At 42.9% G+C, this 14,533-nt stretch overlaps 1 long non-coding RNA gene across 2 annotated transcripts in view; it reads left to right on the forward strand.

The window, feature by feature from the left end:
* LOC121107290 overlaps positions 1 to 14,533 on the forward strand; it is a 59,600-nt gene that overhangs the window by 21,486 nt on the left and 23,581 nt on the right. The window contains exon 2 of one of the 2 annotated variants that reach the window (XR_005841087.2): positions 12,588 to 12,766. The exons of the other annotated variant lie outside the window; for it this stretch is intronic. This is a non-coding gene — a long non-coding RNA (uncharacterized LOC121107290). The remainder of the gene's footprint in view (positions 1 to 12,587; positions 12,767 to 14,533) is intronic. 2 annotated transcript variants of the gene reach the window in all.

Here is a 14,533-nt window from a genome sequence, read left to right on the forward strand (position 1 = left end):
ACATCGAGGCCCTGGAGTGTGTCCAGAGAATGGCAACAGAGCTGCGAGGTGTCTGGAGCACAGGTCTGACGGGGAGCGGCTGAGGGGGCTGGGATTGTTCTGTATGGAGAAAAGGAGGCTCAGGGGAGACCTTCTCTCTCTCTTCAACTGCCTGAAAGGCGGTGGTGGAGATGTGGGGGTCGGCCTTTGCTCCTGCATAACTAGTGATGGAACTAGAGGGAATGGCCTCAAGTTGTGTCAGGGGAGGTTGAGGTTGGATATTAGGAAAAAATTCTTCCCCAGAAGAGTGCTCAGGTGCTAGAACGGGATGCCCAGGGAGGTGGTTGAGTTCCTGGAGGTGTTCAAGAAATGTTTAGATGTGGTACTAAGGGACATGTTTTGGTGGGGAAATATTGGTGGTAGGTGGGTGGTTGGACTGGATGATCTTGGAGGTCTTTTCTAAACTTAGTGATTCTCTATTTAGATGATTCTAATTTACATACAGGGCTGGCAAAAACTGGATTCGGGAAGCCCTCCAACAAAGCATTCCCTGTGGTCACTTCAAAGTAGTACACAGTGATTTATATATTTTTTTCTTTCTTCTCTCTCCATTCTGATGTGCCCGGGATTATGCCATGCATGCTGCCAATTCGGATTCATTTATCTTTTTACCATCTGCTTTGGGTAACATTTCTTGTGTGCCAGACACTTCGGACTTTTATTATCCATACCTAATATTACTATATGGGAATCTCTTCGTCTCTTTCCACCCCTCCTTTTCCTAAAGTCCTGAGCAAACTGTAGTGGAAATGGAGACACAAGAAAAATGATGCTGTTATTCTCAAGTTGCCTTGAGTTAGCATTTCTTACTTATTGGAATCTTCATCAACACATCCTAATAAAGTAGCAGAAGTTATTAATTCTTCGCACAGAATCCGTGGAACTGCTCATATCTTTGTACTGGCTAAAAAGAGGCCCCAGTAAGGCAACAGGACAGGGTGAGTAAGAGGTGACCGAAGGGAGCACTTTGGGAAAAAATAAATCTATCCATCTATAGATAGATAAACCTCCCTCCTATATATGATCTTATTTACAGAGAGTTAATAGAAAAAAGAACACTACTGAGTGTTCTCTAGCTGGCAGACATGCATCAAGCTGCTCTCATCTGCTCACAGAGTGAAGGAGTGCTCCCTCGGATTTGTGTTGAGTGAAACCCCAACGAGACCTGAGGGTCACTGTTGTTAAGTTCCAGGGCTGTTACATTTTAAAAATAAAGGGGAAAAAGCCACACAGCTGAAAGGATTGAGCACAGCCCTGCCAAAAAGGACCTGCTGGTGCTGGTGGATGGGCAGCTGAACGTGAGCCAGCAATGTGCCCTCACAGCCCAGAAAGCCAACCATATCCTGGGCTGCATCAAAAGCAGTGTGGCCAACAGGTTGAGAGAGGTGATCCTGCCCCTCTGCTCTGCCCTGTGAGGCCTCACCTGGAGTACTGCGTCCACATGTGGAGTCCTCAGTACAGGAGAGATATGAGCCTGTTGGAGTGCATCCTAAGGAGGACCACAAAAAATGATGTAATGGGTGGATCACCTCTCCTACAAGGAGAGGCTGAGAGAGATGGGGCTGTTCAGCCTGGAGAAGAGAAGGCTCTGAGGTGACTTTATAGTGGCCTGTCAGTATCCAAAGGGGAGCTACAGGAAAGAAGGGAATAGACTGTTCAGCAGGGTCTGTGGTGACAGGACGAGGAAAAATGGTTTCAAACTTCAAGAGAGTAGGTTTAGGTTGAATATAAGGAAGAAGTCTTTTACAGTGAGAGTGGTGAGACACTGGCACAGGTTGCCCACAGATGTGGTGGATGCCTGATCCCTGGGGACTGTCAAGGCCAGGATGGACCAGGCTCTGAGCACCTGCTGGAGCTGTGGATGTTCCTGTTCATTGCAGGGGAGCTGGACTAGGTGACCTTTAAAGGTCCCTTCCAACTCTGAGGATTATGATTCTATGAAGATAGCCCACATAGCAATTCAACTTCAGCCCTTCCTTCACGTGAAGTTACCAGCATTCTCTCCTCCCACCAAAGATAAATAGAAACATTGCTATTGCAGAGCCTTACCCTGAAAACTAAGTCTGCAAAGGAAGGCTGATAAAACAGTAGATTTCTCATGACATTTTGTTTTGATAAACTTTGTATACTTAGTGACACGATATAATTAAAGGACTGCTTCTAGCTCTTCCTCAAACTATGTGAAGTTCTTGCAAAATAATGCAGAAAGGCGAAAGTTAAGGGAAGAAATTCATGACGAGCAGCAAACTGAACTCTGCTTTCAATGAAAAGCTACATATCAAACGCAACTTCAAGCTGTCAGATGTGTGCATTTAAGTCCAAAAAGCACAGCTAGTATTGCAGGGTTTTTAATTCACGTGTGGGAAGTCACAGTGAGACTGTAACTAGCATTTATAGGTGACAATCATACCTTATCCTCAATAGTTACAGCCATTCCAGACTTCTAAATCCCTCACCACTGCCAAGCAATACATTTCTCCTAGAATTAATTACAGACATTGATGCAGCTTTGGTGCAAAGAGAATAACACAAATTACAGAGCAAGCAAATCTTTCTTAAGAGACTTTTGTAAGTGTGATAAATGACTTTCACCTGGGTGGGTAGAGAAAGGGCTGAAGAGGAAGTCTGCACTGAGAGCAAGAGAACAGAGAAAATTTCTACCTAGGAAGGAAAATAAGAACAGTACAACAAGGTACAGTTGTTGTCTTTTTGCCATTCTGAAGAAGTTAAGTGGGCAGCTGCCTTGCTGTTTTGCTGAGATGCAGGGGGGAAAAGGCCAGCGAAGAGAAGCTGCCTGGCAGACTACAAGACCAGACCCTGCACTGAGTTTGGAGTGTCATCCATGGTTAGTAGTAGATCTTTGCATCTTAGCTGGAGAAGTGAATTAGTCATGAAGTAAAAAGGGAAGACAGTTTTCCCTGAGGGCTAGAGCAGGCACTGTCCTCTTTTGCTGTACAAGAAGACACAAGGGGTAGCAAGCGTGATGCTCAAAGGCATAACAAACATTTACGGAACACATGCCATGGGAGCTAATCAGGTTTTCGCTAAAATATGTATGTGTAATAAATAAAATACCAAGTGATATAAATATATCTGTCTCAATTCACTCCACTATGTCAGGAAAGCTTAGCAGTTTGTACAGCTTCACAAGGGCTTTCTTCTGCACGTCACTGAATTTCAGCTGTTTTATGCCTGACAGCTTCATGACAAGAACATTCTGCTGACAGATATTGACCATGGTAGGTGTTTCCCTGGCACATCTGTCCTCGCAGTTAAATACCTGCGATTGCTTCTGAACTGACTGCAGTGCTTTGCTTTTAAATGGATTATTATGAGCTGATTGTGTGGGTATCTAACTTTTTAGATCCCTTGAATTCACACCCTCTATGTGTGATGAGACTTACAAAAAGATACTGAATTCTAACAGATTTTCGTGGAGATTTTTAGTTACTTTTAGTCTCTTACCGGGTAAAGGTCAGTGCACATTAAGTAACAGCAGGTGCAAACCTCCAAGTGCTCCATTTGCCTTCATACAAAGGTCTATGCAATCTCAGGCCCCACATCATGAAGGGGGATTCACCACTCCAACATACTTTCTAAATCAAGTCTGACAAACAGCTGCTGAGAACCACAAGCTATTGACATTTCATATCAGCCCCCTTTTAAGCCCCTACTTTCAAGCAGGGGTCAAAACAAGATACCATCTACTCTCACAGGTCCATCTTGGGCACAGCTGCCACATACATGGCCTTTCAGTGACTTGTTCCACAGAGTTGCCCCTTCTTTGGTCTCCACAGGAGACTGATTAGCTGAGAGTGGCTGGGAGTGGCTAGGAGCGCAGATCTTTTGTACTGCCAGGGAAGCAGAGTGCTGCTACTCAGAAAGAATAGAAGCCCTGGTTTATCCTCCCTTGCAGAAAACTAACTTTGCCTTTTCCTCAAGAATGAAGGCATTTGGGGTTAAAGTTCACTTCTTCCAGGATGCTTCAAGACTTTTCGAAGACAAGTCTTAGAAAGAACCAGGGTTCTAAAACCACAGATTATCGTTTAGTTTCTTCTATTCTAACTCTGAAAAGATCTTGACACCAACACCCCCAAATCCTCTCTTCTTCCTGCATTCTTTGGCACATCTTAGTTTACAGCAAAGCACAGACCATCTCTGACACATTGTTCTAGGTTTCTAGCTGTGCTGAGTGAAGTTCAGGGACCTTATCTTAAACGCACTGGGGCAGAACAGTATCTTTTGATCCCTTTCACATACTCTCCATCCTCATGCAGAGCATCCTGGAGTGACTGTCCCTGCAGGAGGTGAGGGAAGGAGATGCAGCCAGAAATTCTCCAGGGAAAGTTTGCCGCTAGTTCAAAGTAAGCTGACCTGGCTCTTTCTTGACAGAAATAGCGGTCAGGGTGCCTTTATGTTTTATGAGCAGGGGCAGTTTAATAATATGTACATATAAAATAAAAGCTTCTTGCATCAATGACAGATGGAGATAGAAAAAAACGTTTAAAAGGGCCACTGTTCTTTGGTCTAACGGTACATCTGGTTGAAAGAAACATTGGTCTTATGCTAATGTTATTTCTTAGCAATTCCACCCAGCTATTTCGGGCTACGCGGTCCCAGTCCTTAAATATCTGCATAAGTGCCATTCACATGGAGGAGAGGCTGGTTTGGTTCACTTTGCACGCTCATCTGTACTTCTCCAAGACAGAAATAGGATGGAAGGGAAGATGATGACTCAGACTCTACCTACACAGTAGGTTTCAAATTGGAAAAATAAGATAGCAGAAGCATTTCATATTACCTTAGGAAATACTGTTGCCATTTATATCAGTGTTACCAATATTCTTCTGTAGCAACACGTGCTGATGCCAATCGTTCTGATGCTGTCACACTCTCCTAACCCTATTTAGACAAGTTGGAGGTGTGTTTTATTTCTCTGCACTATTGGCTTTAAACATTTGAAAGCCACAAGCCATGCTATATAAACAAAAAAGGTGCCTAGCATTCCTCAGTAATAACTCAAGGTGGCTTTTAGAAGAGATTTAAATGAAAGCTCACCATTAGCTAGAATGTCTGTTACCCAGCTGAGTCCTTCTGAGTCCTTTTTGGAGCCCAAGTCTGAGCTATGAGACTAATTTCCAAAGCCATTGAAAGGATTTATCCAGGGTCTGCTAACCATTGTAGTAGCAGTAGATGCATTACCACGGAACAGCTCAAAGAAAATAGCTTGGATTTACAATGCAATTGAACAAACTGGGAAATTAAGTAGCCTCAGGTGCTGCCTGAGTAACCTCCTTGTAACAGGAAATAAGATGAAGTGAAAACCAAAGAGGAATGTCTCCAGGAAGGTATCTCTCATTTTCATAGAGAGTTATTATTACATACGGTATATTCTGGGTAAGTCTACTATAATATTACGTGTACATAACACTTCTGTTCCAAATATGTATTGATCCACTACACATGGCTAGAAATAAATGCATTCATGCCATTAATATTGTGCAGATATATATGAACAATTATTTACCAAAATATTTGTATGTTCTGTTGTCAATGTGTTTGTGAAATCCTATCCTCTAAACTGAGAACACACACAGAAACATGTTCATATGAGTGGATCACAGTCCTACACTGTCATGATAAAACCATGCTCAATGCTCGGAGCATTGAGAACTCAGTGAAATTTGAGATGCAGTGTGGGGAACACTTCCACAGTCTTTACAGTAGCAGTCAAAATAAAAGAACCAACAAGGATATGAAGTGTGTACCGCACTGTGCACTGAAGGTTGCATTACATGGTTGAACAAACACAGTGAAATACTCTCAAGAGCTCTTTACCCTTTCTGCAGTGAAATCCATATCCTTGAATAAAATTCAGATATAACTCCCTTCAGTATGTCTGCAAGGGAGAGAGCAGCTGGGAGGCAAACCATTTATCCTGGGCATGATACCTCTACTGCAACATTTCTGCAAGGCAGGGCATGACAGTGAGCTGCTGCAGTCTGGGAGTCCGTATGGTCCATATAGACAGGAGAAGTCTGCACGTGTTGGTCTCTTTTTCTACCACACAGAACTCACCGGTACCTCCTAAACTTCCAAATCTGCACCAGTGAAAGAGCCAGCATTGCTGACCCCCATCTGCAGCAAACTAAAGGATAGGAAGGAAAAACAAATGGCTAAGATCACCCATCTTCTGTCTTTGCTGCTGGATCTATTTGAGGAAGGAAAAGGTGGCTTTTTCCATTTGTGTTCAGCATTAAACTGTGGACAACAGTTTAATGAAATGTCTTAAATTGGCAAAAAGTATCAATCTGTCTTGCTTTAAGGAACTGTTGAATTCAAATTCTTATTACAGAATTGCCTCACCAGTTGGTTCTTCTATACAGAGTGTGTGAGGTCAGGGTGGCAAGGATAAAGAAAAGGTAGCAGTCTTTTGTCTCTTCGTTAGGTTAAAGAAAAAGATAAGTAGCACTAAGTGCTAAGTAATAACTAAGATGTGAATTTTTGGGGAGGCACAGAGGGACGTACTTGCGTTAATCTTCCTAGAGGCAGAGGTGGCTACATGCTCCAGCTCAAAGACGTCACACAGAAGTCGGCACAGTGCTCCCCTTCACACGGCAGTGAGTTCTTGGAGGTGGGTGAGGTGGATGTGAGGTGGGTGATGATGTAGTATTGCTCCTAATTTACTTCGCAGGCTTCTTCTCCACTTCCACCCTATGTCTCTCAGTTTCTAAGCCCAAGTTTTGTAAGTGTGCAGATTTTCTCTGTTCCTATTACATTTCGATTTGCATGCAAACCACTGCACACAGAACCATTACAAACTATTTACATACATAATACATGAAATTCCTCCACTGCGTCTTCATGACCTTGATTGCTACCTGTCCTGTTTCTCTTACACAATTTGAATTGGTAAGCCATATTTTTCATGCTCCAAATATTTTGCCTTGCCTAATCCTTAGGTATTATTTTTTCATTAAGGCATTTGGAGTCCCAGCCTGTAATTGACATGTGCTTTTGAGACGAATTTACTCAAGGCAAAATGGAAAATTCTGATTTGCAGATCAAGTAATATTTCACCTGTAGCACCAGGCACATCAAATTAAATACGGGAGAGACATTTCTTTTCCAGGCTGTGTTCCAAAACTCGTTGCACGCCCTGCTCCAATTGGGAATTCTGTGCCAGGGAGCAAGCAAAACCTAGACAGTTATTCTCTTGAAACAGGATTGTTTATATTAAGAATAAATGAACGTACATCCGAGATGAGCATCTTTAGTTTGATAGAGTAGAAGTGCCTCTGCAAAATGTTAATAAAATCAGTCATTAAAAGAAAACTGGTTAGTAATATGATTGTATTTAGAAAAATACTTACTGTGACCTCTTAATTATTGTCATAATTTATGGGTACAGTGCAGATTGGTAACACATTGTGTTTGGCCTTCTGGGAAATACGCAAAAACAGAAATCAAGCTGAAATGTTGAACCTTCTTACTGTACATTCTTTCTGCCTTGCATCTGAAAAACTTCAGTTCTGAGAAAACCTGGGGTGCTGCAGTGTGAAATCCTGCTCTGCCTCTGACTGTGCAGCCCAGTAGAAAAATGTCTCCCAGTGCACAGTACAGCTGGACTGAGTAGCCCAAGGCTGGAAGACATCCTACTTTGGTGTGAAATAAAACACTTCTTTACATTATCTAACTTACCCAGGGAAATCAATGTGGCAAAAACAAACACACAAATAAATAAAGTCTGACAGACATAAAGGAAGAACAGTCAATCTCTATGGACAAAAATAAATTCCCCATGAGATACCCAGAGCAGTATCTGGCTGAGGCAAACCTGCCAGCGTTCTCCTCTACACTGGGGTAAAATTCAACTCTTTTCTCAGGAGAGCTGAGCAAGGGTTACCTCAAAGATAGAAATGTTCTGGTGCAAATTCTGGCCTTTCACTTAGATCCTGACGTTTGCATCTGTTCTTATGCTTCGTAATCTGCTGTACTGGAGAGTGCAGGAAGAATGTCCACATCTGTCACCAACGTGTAACAGTGTCTTGGAAAAATCATAGCTTAGGTGGAGTTACAGGACGGCCTCTATTTCCATGTACTGATTACAATAGCTGCTGTACATTCATCACCACATCCTCACAAGGACAGTTGACAATACATCAACTATGTGTGGAGTCCCAGACCCTCTTTAGCAGAGCTGTCCTGTATCTCTGCTGGAATTGCTTTGGTTAAAATGTAATAAACTCAAGAGTAATGGATGGAAGTATGTCAGGAAACTATCAGCCAGAAGTACCAAAACTAAGAGCAACAGTCCACAGACAAAAAGGGGGAACTATCTCACTGTAATGCTTTGCTGGCAATCACACAAATTCCTTGTCTCAAGGAGGATGGAGGCCTTGGTCAGGACTCAGCTGATTGCTTCTTAGACATGGTTCACTGTACAGTAATGCTCATTTAGTAAGAGTCTGAAATGGCCATTATGTGTCACTACAGTTAGTGGGATGAATGATGTATTTAAAGGTGTGATTCTTTTAGGAGGCCAGAAGGACTAAGTTGCAAATAAATACAAGAGGAGGGAGTTACTTTCTGTGGCAAAAAAAAAAAGTTAAATGTTAATCATAGCAATAGTGCAGCATTGCTCAGCATTACTTATAATGGCAAAGTATTTACACATGGCAGATGAGGAACAGCTGGAAGGGAATGATTTGTCTGCTCACAGTCTTTGCTAGTTAGGCCAATAGTACAAAATGAGGCGACTTCACTGTCATATGAAAAGCTGCTGCAGTCTGACTTCCTGAGCAAGGAATTATCAATTAAAGTTATTGCTGGAGTCAGTGGGATGTATTTTGAAGACCATACAGAATGCGAGCACAACTGCTGCCAGCTACTGTCCCACTGCAGCCACTTCAGTTGTGTTACCTCCGGGGGGTTACAGCAGTAGGAAACATAGCAGCAGCTCAGCTTAGCATCCTTACTTTTACTGCTTATGTATTCTGTATTCCTTCAGATCTTCAAGTGATTTGGCATGTAAGCATTGGAACTCCTTATCTATGGCCAAACCAAGATCTTTGTTTTCTGGCTTAAGTCACATACAAAGCAGGGCAAAGCTAGAAATAGTATCCCAGTTCCCAGTCCCCTGGTACAATCCAGGTATCCTCCTTTTGCTTACATGCTAGACTCAGAGGACACTGAGTCCTGAGAAACTACTGAAACATTTACCTGGAAACATGAAAGGTACCCAAATAAAAAATTTCCTTTTCACAAATTGTAGCAGCAAAATTGCAAAGGGAAAGGCCTTCCCACAGGAGTGTTGGTAAGCAAGATCAGGTAAATCAGCCTCAGATATATCCCATTATGGGGAACAAGACACCTTCCTGACAGAAGCTCTCAAATATGAGGGAACTTTTTCCATTGGTTTCTCCCTGTGAGATTTCATCCTGGATCCCAGGCCAGTTCCTCTTAGGAGAGTATTTAAACTTTGCAAAATCATGGAGAAAACACACCAAGAACCCCCATGAACCACATCTTTCAGATGTTCAAATCAACCCACTATAGAATAGAACCAAGGCATGTTCACTATGCCTTGGAAGGATGCAGAGTCACTTTAAAGACACTAATAGTACAGTCTGTCTGTCATTAAAGTGACTCCTTCACTTGCGCTATCGCTGTCTGGCAAACAAATCCTTCAGCAGTGATGGACCTAAGCTTCAGGGTTTAGCAGTCAGAACTATAATTCTGTTGTTTTCTCACTCAGAATTTACACTGCAGCTCTGCATATGACAGCCAAGGTTCACCCTAGAGGTTACTGCGTTTTTAATCAGCATTTTAATATCTCTGAGAATGGAAAACACTGTCTAAAATGTAAGGGCTTTTTTGTCATCCTCCTCTAAATGAACTGCCGTTCTCTTTCTTTAAAAGGTTTTATTCTCACCAGTGCCCAATTCCTACTGATTTGTTAGGTCTAATTAGTCAGTATTCAAATGTGCCATGCGCTAATTTGAACACTGCTCAAATCCCACACAGATTTAATATAAAAATGGATTATTTGAATTTTAAACACAGTCTGTTCCACCAATTTTGACGTATTAAGCAAGCTCACAAGCCATTAAAGCTGCAAAATACCAGTTGACCTAACAACCTGCAATGGTAGGGAGTGAGCAAAGCTATTATTAACTGATGCTCAGAACAAAAGCTACATATACGCTCTGGTTCTGAATGCTTTCATTTCTCCAAGATCTGGGTGAACTTCAGCTGCTGGATGTCAGTCTGAGCCCAGAACTGCTGGGTATTGCAACACAGAGTCAGAGCTCTACCAACCAGCTGCCCTGAGGGCCAAAGCCCCAATATGCCCTACCACCAGAAAGTGCTCCAGCCTCCCCAGGCTGCAGCTACAGAATGCAAATCATCCATCCTGGTTTGCCTTTTTTAAGTGCTAATTAATTCATTTGAGCTAATAGGTTTTAAATACATATTTTAGGGCAGTCTAGACTAATCCTGGAGACCATTCCTAAGCATTGTTTTTGGAGCAGGAAGGTACTTTTGTATTTCTGTGCCAACTTGTACTGGAGAAAAAGACAGGCTGATCAGAGCTCCCAGTAAGCAGTTAAAGCCAAAGATATGCACTCCCTCTCCCCTCCCCCGCTTCTCTCACTGGTGCTTACTGCAGGGCATTTGCTCTCCATCAAGATTTTGGGATTTTGCCTCTATCAAGATTTCTGCACTGAGTTCTGGGTTAGAATTCCCCTTTTTGAGGTGAAGGAGCAGTCAGGTAAGCCAGCCCTCCAAGGTTCACCTGTTGCCTCTGGCACACCGAACTGTGGGCAAATAATCTTGTCTAGACTTAGGAACGCACAGAGTGGAAGCTAGACTGTTGGGTTTAGCATAGACAAAGAAACGTGCGTTTTAACATATGCATTAAAGGATGCTAAAAATGCATTAGCAGAGGTAGAGCAATCTAGCACAGACACTGCCTCTTGGACTCCGTCTAGACAACGCCATGGAGACATGGGAGACTCTTTGGAATCTGTGCTGAGTACTCAGTGTCCATTTCTCAGAATTGGAATAACTTTATTTTAATTTGGCATGATAGCACCTTCCCAACACAGCAACCTGTGAATAAATGTTTCAGGGGTCATATGAGGGCTAGCTTGACTTCTCTGGCAACATTTCCCCCTCTGAATAAGTGTAGAAATTACAGGAGAAAAGCAAATCCACCAAAGTGATGGCAAAAAGCCACCACGGGAATGATTAGGAAGATCACTTTGAGGTGGAAAACACAGCCCTGATAAGATCTTAGTAAACAACAAGCTCTGTATTTTCACTACTGAAGCTCCAGTAAGGCAGCAATATTCAGGAAGGTAATAGCATTCTAAAATTGTGCAATAGTAAATGAAAGGGAAACTGTTTGAGCTTTGATTATCTCTCTATACAATATCAGAATAAAGGTAAGAAAGCCTCAGAGAGAAGTCAGATTGTTTTGGATGCCACAGCCTTTAGGGCTAAGATTAGTCCTCTGTCCATGTGGTCTACCTGGACTCCAGTGAAGCCTTTGACACTGTCCCCCATAGCGTTTTCGTGGAGAAGCTGAGTGCCCGCAGTATGGATAGGCATATCCATCTCAGTAACACCATCATTTTGGCACCCTGTGTGCCCCCAGCTGGCCGGCCAGCCTGCTCTGGAATCACCTCTTGGCTCACTGGTGAGCTAACAAGCAGCACTCCACACATCCAGCTCCTCCACATCTCAGGCGCTTGTAAGCTCTCATTCTGTTCTCAGTGCAGCACCTCAGTGCTTTCCCAACCCCAGCCTGCCGGGTCAGCCTGTGGGAAGCACAGACAGAAGGTGAATGTGCCAAGATGAGACTACAATTCAGATATCTCAACTCCTTTCTCTGTCTTCACCAAAAACTTCAAGGCAAGTAAAAATTACCAAAGCTTCCGTTCTTAACCATACTTATCAAAAAAAGGTGATATCGGGAAAAACAGAAAGTGAAGAAACCAAAAAAGCAGGAAGTTTTTCTACCTCACTGTCATATGAGGCCGTATGTATAAGATGCTTTGCTGTCTGAATGGAAAAAACGAAGTAATAGAATGTATTTTGAAATGAAGGATGACGTTTCTATTGCCCTTGCCACTTATAGGTCAAAATCATCAAAACTCCCTGAGGCAAAGCAGAAGGAAAGCTGCATCCAGGATACTAGTAAATGAAAAATGAGGATCAAGAAGTAAAAATAGAGATGGACAGGCCTTTGATACTCAGGAGAGAAAGGCTTTTTTGGTGGATTTAATTTAAAACTGTACAAGGGGTGTGCTTTGCTAGAGAGAAGAGACGGATGGCTGCTATTAGCATGAAATGAGCTTGTCTGACACATCCTGTCTGCTGCCCTTTGCTGTAACAGGGGAGGCAGAACCTCGACAGATTGTTGTGGCTAAAATACTCACCAGAATAATGGTGAAATAAAGTGAAACTGAAAAAAATGATCAGTTTTGAAAATCCACGTACAGCTCTACTGTTAAGGATTTAACTCCAACATGTTTTGTCTTTAGGAACATTAGAAAAACCCATTCTGCCTGACTTACAAAGGAAACAAAGCAGATGAAACTGCAGCTGATGCATCTGTCAGGGTCTGTGCCCTCTGCTGCCAGAGTTACTCAGATCCTGGACAAGAGGTTTGCAAGTTCATCTTAGTAAAGCAGAAGTTTGATTCCGGATGAAAGCAGATAAGGTAGATGCCCCATGAAATGCAATTCTGAATTGCATTTGCCAATGAAATCCATGTCCCTATCCCTGGTTTGGGGGACACTTTTGTTAGGTTTCTGAGGCATGCATGGGTCTGGCAGATAGGAGTATGCAAGTACCTTCAAAGCAGCAATGGACAGTTTGTGGGATGGTCTTCTTTGCAGGGGAAGAAGTGGGACAGTGAGAGTAAAGGAGCAGGATCTTTAATCTTCACACGATGAAATAGCAGCTAAGTGCTACAAGCTTGTTCAGTCAGCATTTAGTACCGACTGTAGAAGGGGTTCCTCTTTCTGTTGGTGAAGCATTAACAGTGCTGCTGTAGGGGATATCTGATTCAGTGGTGCTTCACTTTGCAGAGGTGGAACAACAGACACTGGTGCTGGCAACAGGGCTATTTCAATCTAAATTTCATCTCTAGAATTAACTCCTGAGAAAGATGAAACCATAATCCATCAACAATGGAAAACAGTTTAGGAGGAGACAAATCTATACTGCAGTGGAGTAGCAAGAAACAACACATGTGCAAAACAGATTTATGTCCAGCAAATTATTTTGTCCAGTAAACTGGATGTCAGTGAAGGGCATCTGATGTCCCTGATCTGTGTGCTTCTACACTGGTACTGCTGAGCAGGCAAATGCAGGGCTAGCTTTGGGTGCATGCCTGACCAGATAAATAAGGTTTCCCAGCACTTCCCATGACCTCTTCAATTCTTGTGCTGCTGAGCAAATGTGCCAGCTGCTGCCAGTGATAGAATGCTGTCAGGTACCTGAAGGACTTGCTCTCTCAAGGTGGTTGCTTCTCTCTCCCACAATGAAAGGAGCTTCATTTTGTGATCTTAGCACAGGCACCCATTTTTCTAGCAATGTCAGATGTTGAACACTTTAAGCAAATTCTGTAGTACACCAGAATTGAGCGTATATTTAACTTGCACTGTGCCACATCTTTCCCCTATTCACAAGGCATGATGTCTGATAGAGGCATACAACACACATAGGTTTTGTTTGCTGGCTCACTGTGTGAGACAAAGTGAGCTTACAACAATGTAGTGCAATTCTGGCAGAGCAGCTTCAGCAGCAGAGAGAGCAGAGACAGGCTCAGATAAGCATGTCACAAAGAAACAGGAGGAATTTCCATCCAACTTCATTCTTTACATGCATTTGAAGGTTTAAAGAAGTGCTCCGGAGAAGCAGGGAGTGGGCCCTCCCTCCTATGCCTAGATTGGCTATTCATTAGTCAGCAGGCAGCCCTCCAAAGCACGTTGGTACATCTTGAGCTTTCAGCCTGCTTCCTGCTGTGCCGTCTGCTTCATTTATATTTCATTCTATTCCCTGTCCTACCCACTCTGATAGCAGCCTGCACGTAATGAGCACAAGAGCTTGGTGAAGGCCTAATTCTGACAGTGCAGGCCAACAAGTACCATCTGCTGGTGAGCAAGAAACATCCAAAGGGAAGAGTTGGCTACAGAAGTATCCTGACATTCAATTTCAAAGTCTCATTCAACCCCTACTTTGAAAACACACAAACACATATTCACTATAAGGGAGAATTTCAACTGTGATGGGAGAAAAGCTCAGGGGGTTCAGGATATTCCGGTTGATGCAAGTCATAAAGATCCAGTATGCTTGCTCTGGTAGTCATTGGGAGTTGGACTCCATGATCCTTATGGGTGAATTCCAACTCGGGATATTCTGTAGTTCCAGGATTCTAGGTTCAGTGTAAGAGGAAATAATTACTTAGCCCAGCTCTTCCATG

Source organism: Gallus gallus, chromosome 19 (genome assembly GCF_016699485.2).
Source record: "Gallus gallus isolate bGalGal1 chromosome 19, bGalGal1.mat.broiler.GRCg7b, whole genome shotgun sequence".
Lineage (NCBI taxonomy): Eukaryota > Metazoa > Chordata > Aves > Galliformes > Phasianidae > Gallus > Gallus gallus.